General features: G+C 34.9%; 1 long non-coding RNA gene across 1 annotated transcript in view; it reads left to right on the forward strand.

Moving 5' to 3' along the window:
• LOC131277942 (uncharacterized) overlaps nt 1-12,876 on the forward strand; it is a 240,458-nt gene extending 227,582 nt beyond the window's left edge. The window contains exons 3-5 of the long non-coding RNA XR_009185012.1: nt 7,331-7,416; nt 8,481-8,592; nt 9,267-12,876. This is a non-coding gene — a long non-coding RNA (uncharacterized lncRNA). The remainder of the gene's footprint in view (nt 1-7,330; nt 7,417-8,480; nt 8,593-9,266) is intronic.
• Nucleotides 12,877-14,232: the final 1,356 nt, after the last annotated feature.

The following is a 14,232-nucleotide window of genomic DNA, read 5'->3' on the forward strand; positions in this document are numbered from 1 at the left end:
CCTGAATCCCACATCCCAGGAGGAGAAGATGTAAGCCTTTCAAGTGTCTTACAAAAGTTAAGAGCTCTGGAAATTAAATTTAATTGGCCTCAAGGCAAATTTGCCTCTGCTTAGCTGGATTAATTAACTACCAGCTAAAGAGCAATAATGGAACATTGGCTAGCCATCTAAAGGAAGAGGCAGGAAGATAAGAACTTAGAAGAAAAAAAAAAAGAATTAATACAAGAAGTAGAAGGGTGTTGAAAGCAAACTGTATAATTTCCAGTGCTGTCTTTTTTTCCTTTTTGTCCCCCAATGAAGTTCCTAGACTTTCATTACTCTTATCCTCACCAGAAATCTCTTGAGAAACATCTATGGAACTAATTCAAATCAAAAGGTGGTAAGCCTTTTCTGGTGTGTGCCCTTAAAAAAATCAACTTGATACTGTTTGCAATACAACTTATATACAATAAAATGACCCCTTTAAGATGGTACTTAAAATATATTTGACCCATGTAACCAACGTCACAATCAAGATATAGTGCACTTTTGTCATTCAAAATATTCCCTTTGTGCCATTGCAAGACAATATCCCTATCCTAAGCCTCCTACAACAACAGATCTGCTTTCTGTCACTAGAAATTATTTTTGCCTCTCTAGAATTTCCTATAAATGGAAAAATGCAGTATGTGATCTTCGGTATATAGTTTGTTGTACAACATAATGTTTTGAAAGTCACCCATAATGGTAGTGTATCAGCAGATTGTTTTTTTCTATTGCTAATTAACAATCCTTGAGATGAGTATTTGAGTTGTTTCCAGATTGGGGATTGCTAGGTTTTATGGTAAGGTTCTATTTAACTTTAAAAGAATCTGCCAAACCTTTCCAAAGAGGTTTTACCATGATATACTCAGAACAGCTAAGGATGAGTGTTCAGTTGCTCCACACCCTCGCCAACATTTGGTGTCATAAATTATGAGTTTCAAGCATTTTATTGGATATGTTTTGGTATTTCCCTGTGACTCTGAGTTTCACTTACCTTATACTTATGATGTTATTTGACATTCTTTTATGTGCTTATTAGTCATTTGTATCGCTCCTTTGTAAAGTGTCTATTCAAATCTTGTGCCAACATTTTATAGGGTGCCTATCTTACTATTATTAAGTTGTAGTCGTTGTTTATATGTTCTAGATAGAAAAACTTTGTTAGATATATGTATTGTAAATATTTTCTCCCAGTCTGTGACTTCTCTTTCCATTCTTTTAATGGTATCATTTGAGAGAAAAAGTTTTAAATTTAATGAAAACAAATTAATCATTTATTTCTTTATGGTTCATTTGTTTTTGTTTAAGGAATTTTTGCCTACCCCATGTTTTCATCTAGAAATTTTATAATTTCACTTTTACATTTTGGTTTATAATCCAACTGTGAGTGATGTGAAATATGGAGGTTTGCTTTTTCCATGTGGATATCCATTTATTCCAGCAATATTTATCAAAAATAAATAACCTTATCCTGTGCCTGTTGAGCTACTTTAGCACTTTATTGAAACCTTTTGACCATATGTGTAAAGGCTTACTTTTGAACACTCTTTATTCTTTTCCATTGATCTATGGGTCCATCCTTACACCAATATCACTTACCGTTTCTTTATAGTTAATCTGGAATTCAGGTTATTTAAGTCATCCAGCTTTGTTCTTCTCTTGGAAAATCCTTTTGACTATTTTAAGTCCTTCATATTCCTCTATAAATTTTAGAATTAGCTTGTCAATTGCTACAACCATTGACTATGGGGTGCAGTGATGCTCAGAGATGAACTTACCAGGTGCAATGGATGTATCACGATGACGGGAGAGAGTGTTGCTGTGGGGGGAGTGGGGGGTGGGGGCGGTGGGGTTGAATGGGACCTCATATATATTTTTTAATGTAATTAAAAAATAATAATAATAAATAAATATAAAAAATAAAATAAAATAAAATAAAATAAAAAAAAAAAAAAAGATGTCTTGGGATTTTGATTTAGAGTGTATTGAATTCAAATATTAGTTTAGGGTATTCAAGTAATGGATCTTAAACTAATAAATCTGCTATGTTCCTCAGTTTATTTGGATCTTATTTTCCTTCAACTCCTAGCTTTTTGAAAGTTTTTTTTTTATCAAGAATAGGTGTTGGTTTTACTCAAATTATTTTTCTGCATCTAATGAGATTATCAGGTTCCTTTCTTTCCTCCCTTTATCTACTCATTCACTTTAATGTAATGTGGTAAATTACTTTGATTTTCAAATGTTAAACCAACTTTCCACTTCTCAGATAAATTCCACTTGATCCTGAGTTGTTATTCTTTTTTGCATATTGCTAATAATTTTTAAGAACATTTAAACCTATGTTCATGAAAGATGTTCATCTTTAGTTTCTTTTCTTACAATGTTTTTGTTTGGTTCTTGATATTAGGGTAATGCTGACCTCATAAAAAGAGTTGGGAAGTATTTTCTCTTCCACTATTTCCTGAATGATTATTGTAGAATTTGTATTACTTCTTCCTTAAATGTAATAGAATTCACCAGTGAAGCCATCTGGGCCTGGTATTTTATTTGTGGGACTATTTTAAATTAGGAACTCAATTTCTTTAGTAAATGTATAGATATGCAGATTTTCTGTTGTTTTTTATGTCAGTTTTAGTAATTATTGTGTTTCAAGGAATTTATCCATTTCTTTGAAATTGTCAAGTTTACTGGTACAAAGTTCACAATATTTCCTTATTGTCATTTAAATATCTATTGTATCATTTCGTCATATCATTTCTTTCATTCTGATATGATATTGTGTCCTTTTTCTATATTTAACCATTGTTCCTTCTAGAGGTTTATTCATTTTATTTATCTTTTCAAAGAACCACTTTTTAGTTTCACTGAATGTGTGCCTGCTATTTTATTGATTTTTGCTCTGATTTTCATTATTTCCTTCTGCCATTTATTTTTGGTTTACTTTATCCTTTTGTCCTAGCCTTTTCATGAGAAAACATATCATCAATCTAAGACGTTTCTTCTTTTCTAATATAAGCATTTAATTCAATAAATCATTTTCTCACACTTCTTAATCCACAACTCATAAATTTTCATATAATGTGTTTATATTTTCATTCATTTACATTTATTTTTTAATTTCCCTTGTATTTTTTCTTTGATCTATGGGTTATCTAGAAAAATCTTGTTCATTTTTTAATGTGTGGGGATTTTCAAATGTCTTTATTTTGCTGATATATAGTTTAATCTTTTCTGCTAGAAAGAATATTTTGTAAGATTTTTAAACCTTCTAAGTTTATTGAGATTTGTTTTATGTCCTAGAATATATACTGTTCATTCTATTTATCCAGTATATGGTTTCTGTACATTTCAAAGAAAATTTGTGTATTCTGTTGTCATTTAGTGGAGTATTCTATGCATGTCAATTAGGTAAAGTTGGTTGATAGTGTTGTTCAAATCTCCTATAGTCTTACTGATTTTCAGCACACTTGTTCTATCAATTACTGAAAAAGTAGTGTTGAAATATTTAACTGTAATTATAGGTTTACCTATTTCTTTTTCACTTCTGCTTTCTATTGCTTTATGTGTTTTGAAGCTCTGTCGTTATCTGCATAAACATTTAGGATACTTCTATCTTTTTTATATATTTATCCATTCGTAATTATGAAAATACCTCTTCACCTCTGTCAGTATTCTTTGTCCTGAAATATTCTTTGTCTGGTGCCAACATGGCCACATCAAGTTTTTTTCATTAGCACAATATATCTTTTTCCATGCTTTTACTTCTCTCCTGTCTATTACTATATATTTAAAATGAGTTTCTTTTGTATAATTTATACTTGGGCCTCACTTTTAGATCCAGTCTGACAACCTCTACTTTTAATTGACATGTTTAGATTTCAACACTTAATGTAATTATCAATATACTTGGGATGAAATGTACCATCTTGCTATTTTTTTCTAATTTGACCCATCTTTTCTTTGTTCCCTTTTTCCTCTTTTGCTTTTTTTGGATCAAGTATTTTTTATTATTTCATTTTATATTTTATATTAAGTTATTAGTTGTCCCTTTTATATTTTTCCCAATAATTTCTCTAGTCTTTACAATATTCATATTGAATTTACCACAGCATGCCTTAATGGAAAGCAGATTTGGTTCAATGGATAGAGTGGCTGCCTACCACATGGGAGGTCCAGAGTTCAAACCCAGGATCTCCTTGACCTGTGTGGAGCTGGCCCACATGCAGTGCTGATGTGCACAAGGAGTGCCGTGCCACGCAGGGGTGTCTCCCTTGTAGGGGAGCTCCATGCTCAAGGAATGCGCCCTGTGAGGAGTGCAGCCCAGCACGAAAGAAAGTTCAGTCTGACTAAGGGTGGCGGCCGCACACACAGAGAGCTGAAGGGGCAAGATGATGCAACAAAAAGAGATACAGATGCCCGGTGCCACTGACAAGAATAGAAATGGACACAGAAGAACCCGCCACAAATGGACACAGAGAACAGACAACTGGGGCAGGGAGGGGGAGAGAGGAGAGAAATAAATAAAATAAATAAAATAAAATTTTAAAAAATTAAAATAAAAAATAAAATAATATTATACCCCTTCACACATAAGAATCTTAAGAGCTTGTTTAGAGGTTCTAACAGGAGCGCAGCTACTTGTATACCCATGACCAAAGAACGGTCCTCCTCTAGTGGGGAGGGTCATCCTCTTTGACCGAGTGTGCAGCTTCAGGAGGGATGCACATGGAGCAGTGAGGGAGGAAGGGGACACCCGCCTAGCCGGCCGGATCAGCCAAATCAACCCTGGAGATCTGGCAAATGTCACAGCCAGATCACCCTCATATCCCACATATTAGAATCTTACAACCATGTATACTGCCATTTTCCTTTCCCATCTTTTATCCTATTGCTGCCATGCATTTATTTCCATAAATTTTGTAATCCCCTAAGTACATTGATATTATCTTTGCTTTTCAATTTCAATTATCTCTTAAAGGAATTGTTTAAAAATTAAAATATCTTATATTAATACAAATATTTCTCATTTGTGGTGCTCTTAATTTTTTGTTTAGGTCCAAGTTTCCAGTTGGCATCAAAAGATCAAAATCTTTTTACCTATCTTTTCATGCAAGTCTGTTGATAACAAATTCTTTCCATTTTTGTTTGTCTGAAAAATGTCTTTGTTTTGCTTTTATTTTCCACTAATCATTTCATTGGATATAGAATTCTAGAATGAGACTTTTTTACTTTCAGAACTTTAAAGATGCCATCCCAGTGTCTTCTGGCTTGCATTGTTTTTGATGGAAGGTCTAAGTCATTCTTTGCTTTTCTGTACCTATTGTGTTTTTCATCCCCAATGGATTTTTAAAGATTTTTCTCTATCACTGATTTGCTAGCAATTTGAATTTCATTTGCCTTAGCATGGTTCTCTTTGTATTTACATTTTCCTTGTAATATATTGAGCTTATTGGATCAGTCAAATTTGGAAATTTTAAACCATTATTTATTCAAATATTTTTATGCTCTCTGAGGCTCCATTGACTTGTGTTTTAGACTACTTAATATTGTCACATAGGTCATTGAGACTCTGTTCATTTTTTCAGATATTTTTCTCTCTTTGCTTGTGTTCAGATAATTTATTGCTAAGTCATCAATTCACTGATCTTTTTTTTCAGTGTTCACCTGCTTTATTACCACCGATTGAATTTTTTCACTTTGGAAATATATTTTTTAGCTCTACAATTTCTATGAGTTTTTTTCCATTTCTCTCATCATTAATTTCTTATCTTCCTTTAATGCCTGAAGTCTATCTTGTCTTAGTTTTATGATTTCACCATCTGTATTATTTTTGTTATTGGTCACATATTCTTGTTCTTCATGTGTAATTTTTTTTTAGGTACAGGGACCAGGGATTGAACCTGGAACCTCATATGCAGGAATCCAGTGCTCAGTCACTGAGCCACATTGGCTTCCCTGAGTTGGTTTTATCAATTGTTTTGCTTGTTGTTTTGGTTTTGTTTTTTCAGGAGGCATGGGAACTTAACCCAGGAACTCCCTTGTGAGAGGCAGTAGCTCAACTGGTTAAGCCACATTAGCTTCCATATGTATGACTTTTAATTGTTTGCTGGACATTTTAACTGTTATGCTTTTGAATGAAAGATTTTTAAGTCTTGCTAGGGTGGAATAAGTTTAAACCCTTCTGGGGTCTCTAAAGTATGCTCTGGCTACTCAGTGAGGGTTCTCTACTCTGACTGGTTGGAATTTGAATGTCTTCCAGCCTAGGATGAACTATGGGAATTGGTTCAGCTTAAAGCTTGATATTTGCTCCATTTCTAGCCTCATTTTTGGCTTAGTATTCAGCAATATAATCAAGAGAGAATTTCAATGAAAATTTCTGGAGTTGTTTCTCTGCGAGTGTAATCTGCTCACTAGATTCCAGCTACCTCAATCTTCCTGAACTCCAATCATTTTATTCTCAATTCAGTAATACCTTTGTTTGGGTTCCACCTCTGTACTGTGGGTCATAAAATACCTCAAAGTAATAAAAAAAATTGTAGTGTTCACCTCATTTATTTCTATTTTCAAGTCCAGTGTCTGAAAATAGTTTTTTCTTCATAGATTTGTTCAGTTTTCTAGCTGTTTATAGTGAACTCTGGACCCAGTTACTCTAATCTGGGTAGAAGCAGAAGTCCTGAGTATGTTCCTTGATAGAGTGGGTGCTTACAGCAGTGTCATAATTCAAAACCTGGATGCCCTTATCCCCAATAAAGTGTTCGATAGAGGAAGTGAGAGTTCAAGCAAGTATGGGCTAGAAACCTGCTTCTACTACTTACTTTGTGTGATCTTGAACAAGACTATAAAACTTTCTGTGCTTTTGTTTCTTCTTGTGTGTAATATTGGTAACAAAACCTAGCAGAGCAGGGGAAGCTGTAAGTTTTAAATGAAATAACACACATGAAGAGCTTAAGGAAGTATTTTACTTCTAATGGTAAAATAGGAAATAAATAACCTGAAAACAACTCCTCCTTTTTGTTCCCAATTTCCTTATAATTCTTTGGATCCAGAAGCTTGGTCAAAGAATGGGGCAAGAGGAGAATGAAAAGAAGATGGGTTTCTAACTACTGAGTAGATCAGTATACCTGGTGCTCTCCTCTAGGACATGACTGGCAGAATCTCAAAATGGTGAAGGAGAGAGAGGCAGGGGCCACCCACCTAGGCTGAAATGTGGAGAAAAGAGAGGAAGTAGCCTGTTTATGCCCACCTCCTCCTGATTAACTTACTTTCTCTTTCCCCTAATTTTACATCTGCCTCTTCCTGTTCCTAGGATGCCTGCATGATTCAATGTGGCTTGCTGGAAAGGGCAAAAAGAAGGAGGTGGTCAGCTATGTGAACATTGCCTTCCCTACTCAGGTAATTAATTACCTTGTTAGAAGTGTGCTATTTGGTCTAAGATAAGCCTCCATATGTCCGGATTTTAAAAGCCACACCTTACTGAAGAGTTAATTTTACTTGCTGGGAAGACATTAAAAATATTATTTTCTTATCAAAGAAAACTTTGATATAATAGAAGTTGAATATATTTTTATAATATTCTGTTTTAGGGAAGCTTCTGTATTTTCAAATAGTTCACCGCTCCCTTTCATCTCATTTTTCCACTCACTTCTGCCATTGAGTTGAAAATTTTCAAAATCCAACCTTGCAAAATACATAGTTTTCTAATAGATGTAATTTTCCAAGAAAATCTTCTCCAGAGTTTCTTTCGGTGGATTTTGGTATGCAATAATTATTTCCACTTGTGGTGGTTAATTTTATGTGTCTACTTGATTAGGTTATGGTATCCAGTTGTTTGATCAAGCAAGCACTGGTTTGATTGTTATTGTGAAGATATTTCATGAATATAAATCATTGGTCAGTTGATTTCGTCTATGACTAATTTTATCTATAATCAACAAAGGAGATTGCCTTCAGCAATGATGGAAATCTCCTCATCCAAACAGTTGAAGACCTTAAAGAGGGAAATTATCCTTTCAGCAGTCAGAAAGAATTTTTATATCTACTCCAGAAAGTTAGCTTCTCCTAGGGAATTCAATGTCTCCCTTATCAAGTTTCCAAATGTGACCTGCCCTATATTATTTGCATTTGTCAGTTCCCATGGTCATATGGTCATATGAGTCAGTTCCTCTTATAAATCTCTTAATATTTACATATATCCTGTTGGTTCTGTTTCTCTTGAGAACCATAATATAACCACCCTACTAAATATATTAAGCAGAAGACAGAGGAAAGGGAGCCTGTCCTAGAGGACAATGCTATGATTCAGTTGAATGATTGTTGAATCATGTAAACAAAAGAGTGGTAATGGCATCAATATTAAGGACAGGAACCCATCTGTATGTCAGTTAGTATACAAACATAATTTGGTACTACATCAACCTCTGCCCTCTAAGAACTACCACTCCTACCCCCATTTTCAGATAAACAAGCCTCTTCTGATATCCAGGACTCCACCTTTCTGCACTTTACATTATTTCTAACTGTGTTGACACTGGAATCCATCTTCTTCAACCTGCAGTCCTGGCAATGGAAGTAAGTATTAAGGAAATCTCATATCCATAAGGATTACCCAGCAGCTGTTATGTCAAAATCCTGTAGTGTCCTTTACAAGATACTGTTCCTATTCTGGGAGATGTACACAAAATCTATATGGATTTCTAGTTATACCACCTTCTGCAATAGGTTACACATCCTTCCTTTCCTTTTTCTTACAGAGAAATAAAAGGAAAGAAGAAAATAAAATAGCTTATTTGGAGTTAATCCTCTAGAAATATATGGCTGGACTGAAAAATTTAACTGGATTAACTCTTTGGTTGAATAAAATGACCCTTCCAAACTTAACCAAACAGCCTCAGAAACCAGTTGTCAAGCCAAAGTTTAGGAATTTGTGTGGGATAAAAAGGTAAGGGAAGGAGCTGAGTATCCATCCTAATGTGCTAATCAATCTCAAAATTTAAGATTATCAGTTCTGAATTTTAAAAGTCTACAGAGGTCAGGCAGGCACAGACTAACATTTTCTGTTGTATAAGCCTACCTGGATCCATTTCCTGGAACCCGTCAGGAAATCTTTGTCTACTTCTCCAGTATTCCTTTGAGAATGGCATGAAAATGCCACCTTGCCCCTGGTGATGCCCTATGTCTATAATCACTGTATTGTGCATTTACTTGGGGGCTGTCTCTGAGAGTCTGTACTTCCTTCTTCTCAGTGACTGCCTGGAAATCAGAAAAAGTGACAAGAATATACAAGCTTTACCTGGCATTGACTCCCTCAACAACTCCTCATCCTTCATCCAGATTTTGGTATTAAGGGTTCTTTCAACTTTCCTTTCTATTCCTCTTGTGTTTGTTGATCATTTTCAGCAAGATGAAATAAAATCCCTTTTAAAATGTTACTTCTTCCCCTCAAGTCACCCATTAGGGAAATGAAACACTGACTCACTAACTTGGCATGGCTGTTTCCTACTCCCCATAACAAATTATTGCCTACTTGTAGATGAGGACTCATACAATACAAAACGTGTATATCCAATTTCCTACTCAACATGTCCATTTATATGTCTAATTGACACCTGGAATTCAGTCTGCCCACAACTGATCTCCTCATCATGCCCTTCATAACTGCTCCATCCAAAGTTTTTCTCATCTGAATTAATGGCAACTGTAAACTTCCAGTTACTCAGGACAAAAACCTTGGGCTCACCGTTGACTTTCACATCCCGCATCCATCATCAGCATATCCTGTTTGTTATGCCCTCAAGATAAAAATAGAGTAATATAATTCTCAACATCTGAATTGCTACCACCAGGATCAGGCTGTCATCTTCTCTATCCTCAGTTGATGCAATAGCCTCCTAATTGAACATTGCTTCCACCTTGCTCCTCCGGTGTACAGAGTCACCAGAGTGATACTTTTTAAAGTGTTAATGAGATCATGTAACTCCTCTATTCAAATCTCTCTAGTGACACCTTTTTTCACTCACAGTAAAAGCCAAAGTCCTTCCAAGGTAATAACAAGGTCTAATTGATCTGATTCTGATCTGATCTCATCTCCTACCACACTTTCTCTCCATGCCAGCTACTCCAGCATTTTTTACTCCCATCTTAGAGTTTCTTGAATCTCTCTAGAATGCCCTTCATCCAGGAACCACTGTGGTTAGTTAGCTCACTCAATTTCCTCAAGTCTATGCTCAAAAGTCACTTTCTTCATGAGGACTATTCTCAACACTTTTTAAAATTTTCCACCCTAGGCATTGCTAATCCCTTTTACTATGCTCAATTTCCTTTTTACTTTTTTCTCTATTTCTTATATCCTTCCAACATGCTATATCATTTTCATATTCTTCACCCATTTTGGTTATCTTCTGCATTCCTCTGCCAAGAATATAGCTCCAGAAGGCCAGGCATCTTTGCCTGATGTGTCTAAGTGCTTAGAGTAGTGTCTGGCAAAAAACTATACTCACAAAATATATATTGAATGAATGTATGAATGAATCTGTATAGCCATCAAAAACATGGATCCTTCCAATAACATTGCCAGAACAACAGTGACTTTAAGCCCATAACATGGCATCCTATTACTCTATAGACTTTATGCTTCCTCTTCACAGAGATTTCAGTCCTTTTGCCACCATTTGTCTCACATAGATCTGTTCTAAACTCTTGCTAAAAATATGTACACCTTCTGTCTTGACATACTAGAAATCAAATGACCAATTTGTAATATTAGAGATTTCATTCCTTATAGGAATAAATGCAATTTTGTCCTCATTATGGGTATAATTTTCTTCACAGACTACTATAAAGTCCTCTGTATACTGCCCAAAGTAAAACATACTTGGAAGTTCTGAATGGAACACTTTAATATAGGGTTTAATATAGGGTTCTTTATGATATAGCACTTGTTTAAGAAGAGTCAGTACCCTGCTTAGTTTGATTATGTGTCATTTCTTAAGACCTGCCACTTCAAAACTCAGTTGCTCAAAGTAGAGTGTGAGTTCTCTAAGGGCAGGGTTCAGTTCTTCTCATCCTTGTGTCACTAATTCCCTTCAAAGTGCATGTCATATTAGAGATGTTCAGTACATGTCTGTTGAATGAAAAACATATTTGTTGAAGGTCCTCTAAGAGGACTATCTCATTGAGGAGGCAAGACACACAAACAAAGGAAAAATAATATGAAGAAGCAAAGCCTGGAGATAAGTCGACTGTCCCAGAGAGTGAAAGCTGTCCCAGTTAACTGGGACCCAAGGTTACAGTGAATTTTTTTAGAAAGAAAGGGGAAATACTGAAGGTGGATTTTCAGTTTATGAACCACATTGAATATACCAGAGGAAAATACATATGATATGTAGAATTAAGGAAAAGAGGGGGAAAAAAGAAATATCTAAAAAAAATTTTATTTTTTCTGATTGTTAATATAAAGGCAGAGTTTCCTCAAACTTGTTAATTAATATAGCACAGATGTAAGAGAAACAAATGCAAGGTGTTCTATTATTTAGCCATAGGCTAAAAAGCATCATTATGCATTTATTTATTTGGAAAGCAAAGTAGTTTATTTAGCTCCTTCATCTTTCTTTCATGTTTTGTTTTGTCATGAAATCTTTGAGAGAGGCCTCCAGAGAAAGAACTTTGGACTGGGATTCAGAAGACTTTAATTCTAAGCCCAGTTTTGCAGTTAAATAGCTTTGTGATTTCGGGTAAGTCACTTAACTACTAGGGACTTTAGTTTTCTTATCTGTAAAATTAGGGTAGGCACCTAGATAATTACTGAGGTCCCGTTAGGAACTAATACAATGACAATCATTCTACAAGGCCGTAATTTACAACTATAAAGCAAGTTTCAAAAGGAATTTTTGAAAAGTCAGAGTCCAGGTGAAAAGTATATTGATTCATTTTGTCTTTGTGAGAATTCTGTTCCTTCTCCATGTAATCAAAAGTGAAAGCAGCCTGAGGGATATGAAAGAACAATGCATCATCATTACTATGATTAAATTGAGGAAGACCCACAGCTGACTTGGTGCTGTGCAAATCACAAATTAGAACTGTGAAGCAGACATTCATATTCCAAGAATTATCTCTTCCCATAGGATATGCTTAGTGATTATGGATCATCTCACGCAGAAAAAGAGACATATCCATTTTAGTTAACATTAATTGTATCTGTCAGTTCTTGGCTGCCAGCAGGAGAAGTCAGCTCAGCTATCATAAGCAGAAAGGGAACGATTTGGAAAGATATGAGGGGGTCTCAGGGCCAGGCTTGGAGAGCAGACAGAAACCAAAGGGCTCTGAAATCTGTGCAGCCTCCGCCCCACAGGGGACTTGTCCTGCTGCAGGAAACATCTGGTCCTTTGCACTCCTCAGTGATCAATCTGCCCCCAAACATTCTTTCCATATTGAATCATTCAAGTAAGAGTCCCCAAAGCAGGTACCTCCTACTCCTGGCTGAACCAAGGATTTGGCCATTCAGATTCCATAGTAAAGACCAGAAGTGAGAATCTGAGGTCAGGGAATGTCCATCCTTCCTAGACTACACACAATAGGAAATTCCCACAAAATGTGAGAGATGTGAACCTAATAGGGTTGTGTGGGTAGGGGGTAGTGCTCAACAGCATGAAAAAACTTCACATATTTATGTCACTTAAAATACTAATAAATAAAGCAAACTAGGTATGATTATTTTTTGTTTAGTGGATTAGGAGAAAAATGATAATCATAGGATTAAAAGAAATTGTAAATATTTTAACCAGGCTTGTGAAATTTTTATATTTTAATTGCATGATAATGTGTGAATAAATTATTTCAATAAAATTCATACCTAAATATAGAGAGTAAATATTTATGTATTTATTTATTTATTTTAAAGGAACTTTAGATTTATGTAATGTTACATGAAAAATAAAGGGGATTCCCATATTCTGTACTCCCTCCCCCACACTTTTCCAAATTAACCACATCCTTCATTAGTTGGTACATTTGTTGCAATTGATGAACACCTATTGAAACATTGCCACTAACTGTGGATTATAGTATACATTATAGTTTATACTCTGTCACTCAATTTTTTAAGTTATGACAAAATATATAATGGCCTGTATCTGTCATTGCAACGTCATGCAGAATAATTACAATGTCCCGAAAATGCCCCCATATTACACCTGTTTTTCCCTTTCCCTCCCCTCAGAGCATCTCGTGGCCACTGCCTTTATATCAGTGATATAAGTTCTTCCATTGATAGAATAAAAATAAGTCTATAGTAGAATAATAGTAAATCTACTTTAGTAAATTATTCATTCCCCAATCCTGAGGATTTGGGAATGTGGATGCCCACTCTGCCAGAGAGTAAATATCAAAACCCTCCTTCTATCCCCCAATCTTGCTCCCTTTCCCAAATACATACCGCCATCTATTTGTTGTATAATTTTCTGAAATCTTTTCTCTTTATAAAACCATATAAATGAAAATATAATACATATACATACATTCATACATATGCACATGTGTGAAATAATATTTTGTACATATAGGTAAGCAGCTTGCCTTTTAAATATATACAAGGAAAAATATGCAATGCCACTTAAAAATATACAATGAAGATCTTTCCAGGTAAATCAATTTAATTCTACTTTTTTGTTTTTAATGGTTGCATATGCATGGTATTCTATTGTCTGTTATATACCATATTTAATGTTTACTTTATTGATATATATTTTAATTGACTCAAAATTCTTCATTCAAATGTGTCAAATCACCAGTTATTTTAAAGTACTTGGTAAGGGGTGGGGGGAGATGTTCTTGTGTGTATGTGTGTATTCCTTCCCCTTAAAATAAGCGTTTTATGGTGGGTGAGAATGACATCAAGACTGGGTTCATTCAAGTAGCAATTATCACTTTTCTGAATTATTTATCTCCTATAGGAAAGAAAAATATAAACACTCATTTTGAAATCTGATTACAGGTCGAAATAGGATGATTTTAGCTGCAAGTAAGAAAGATCCAACCAAAAGCAGATTAAGCAATTAGGGTATTTATTACCTCACAACACGAAATTCAGAAGTAGAAGATTCTGGGAGCATAACAATAACAGGGACCCAGATTCTTTCTCTCTCTCTCACCTGCCTTCCTAAATATGGTGACTTTGCCCTTTATTCTGCCATGGTAACAAGATGGCTACAGCAG

The sequence above is a fragment of the Dasypus novemcinctus genome, chromosome 3 (genome assembly GCF_030445035.2).
Source record: "Dasypus novemcinctus isolate mDasNov1 chromosome 3, mDasNov1.1.hap2, whole genome shotgun sequence".
In the NCBI taxonomy this organism is placed as follows: Eukaryota; Metazoa; Chordata; class Mammalia; order Cingulata; family Dasypodidae; genus Dasypus; species Dasypus novemcinctus.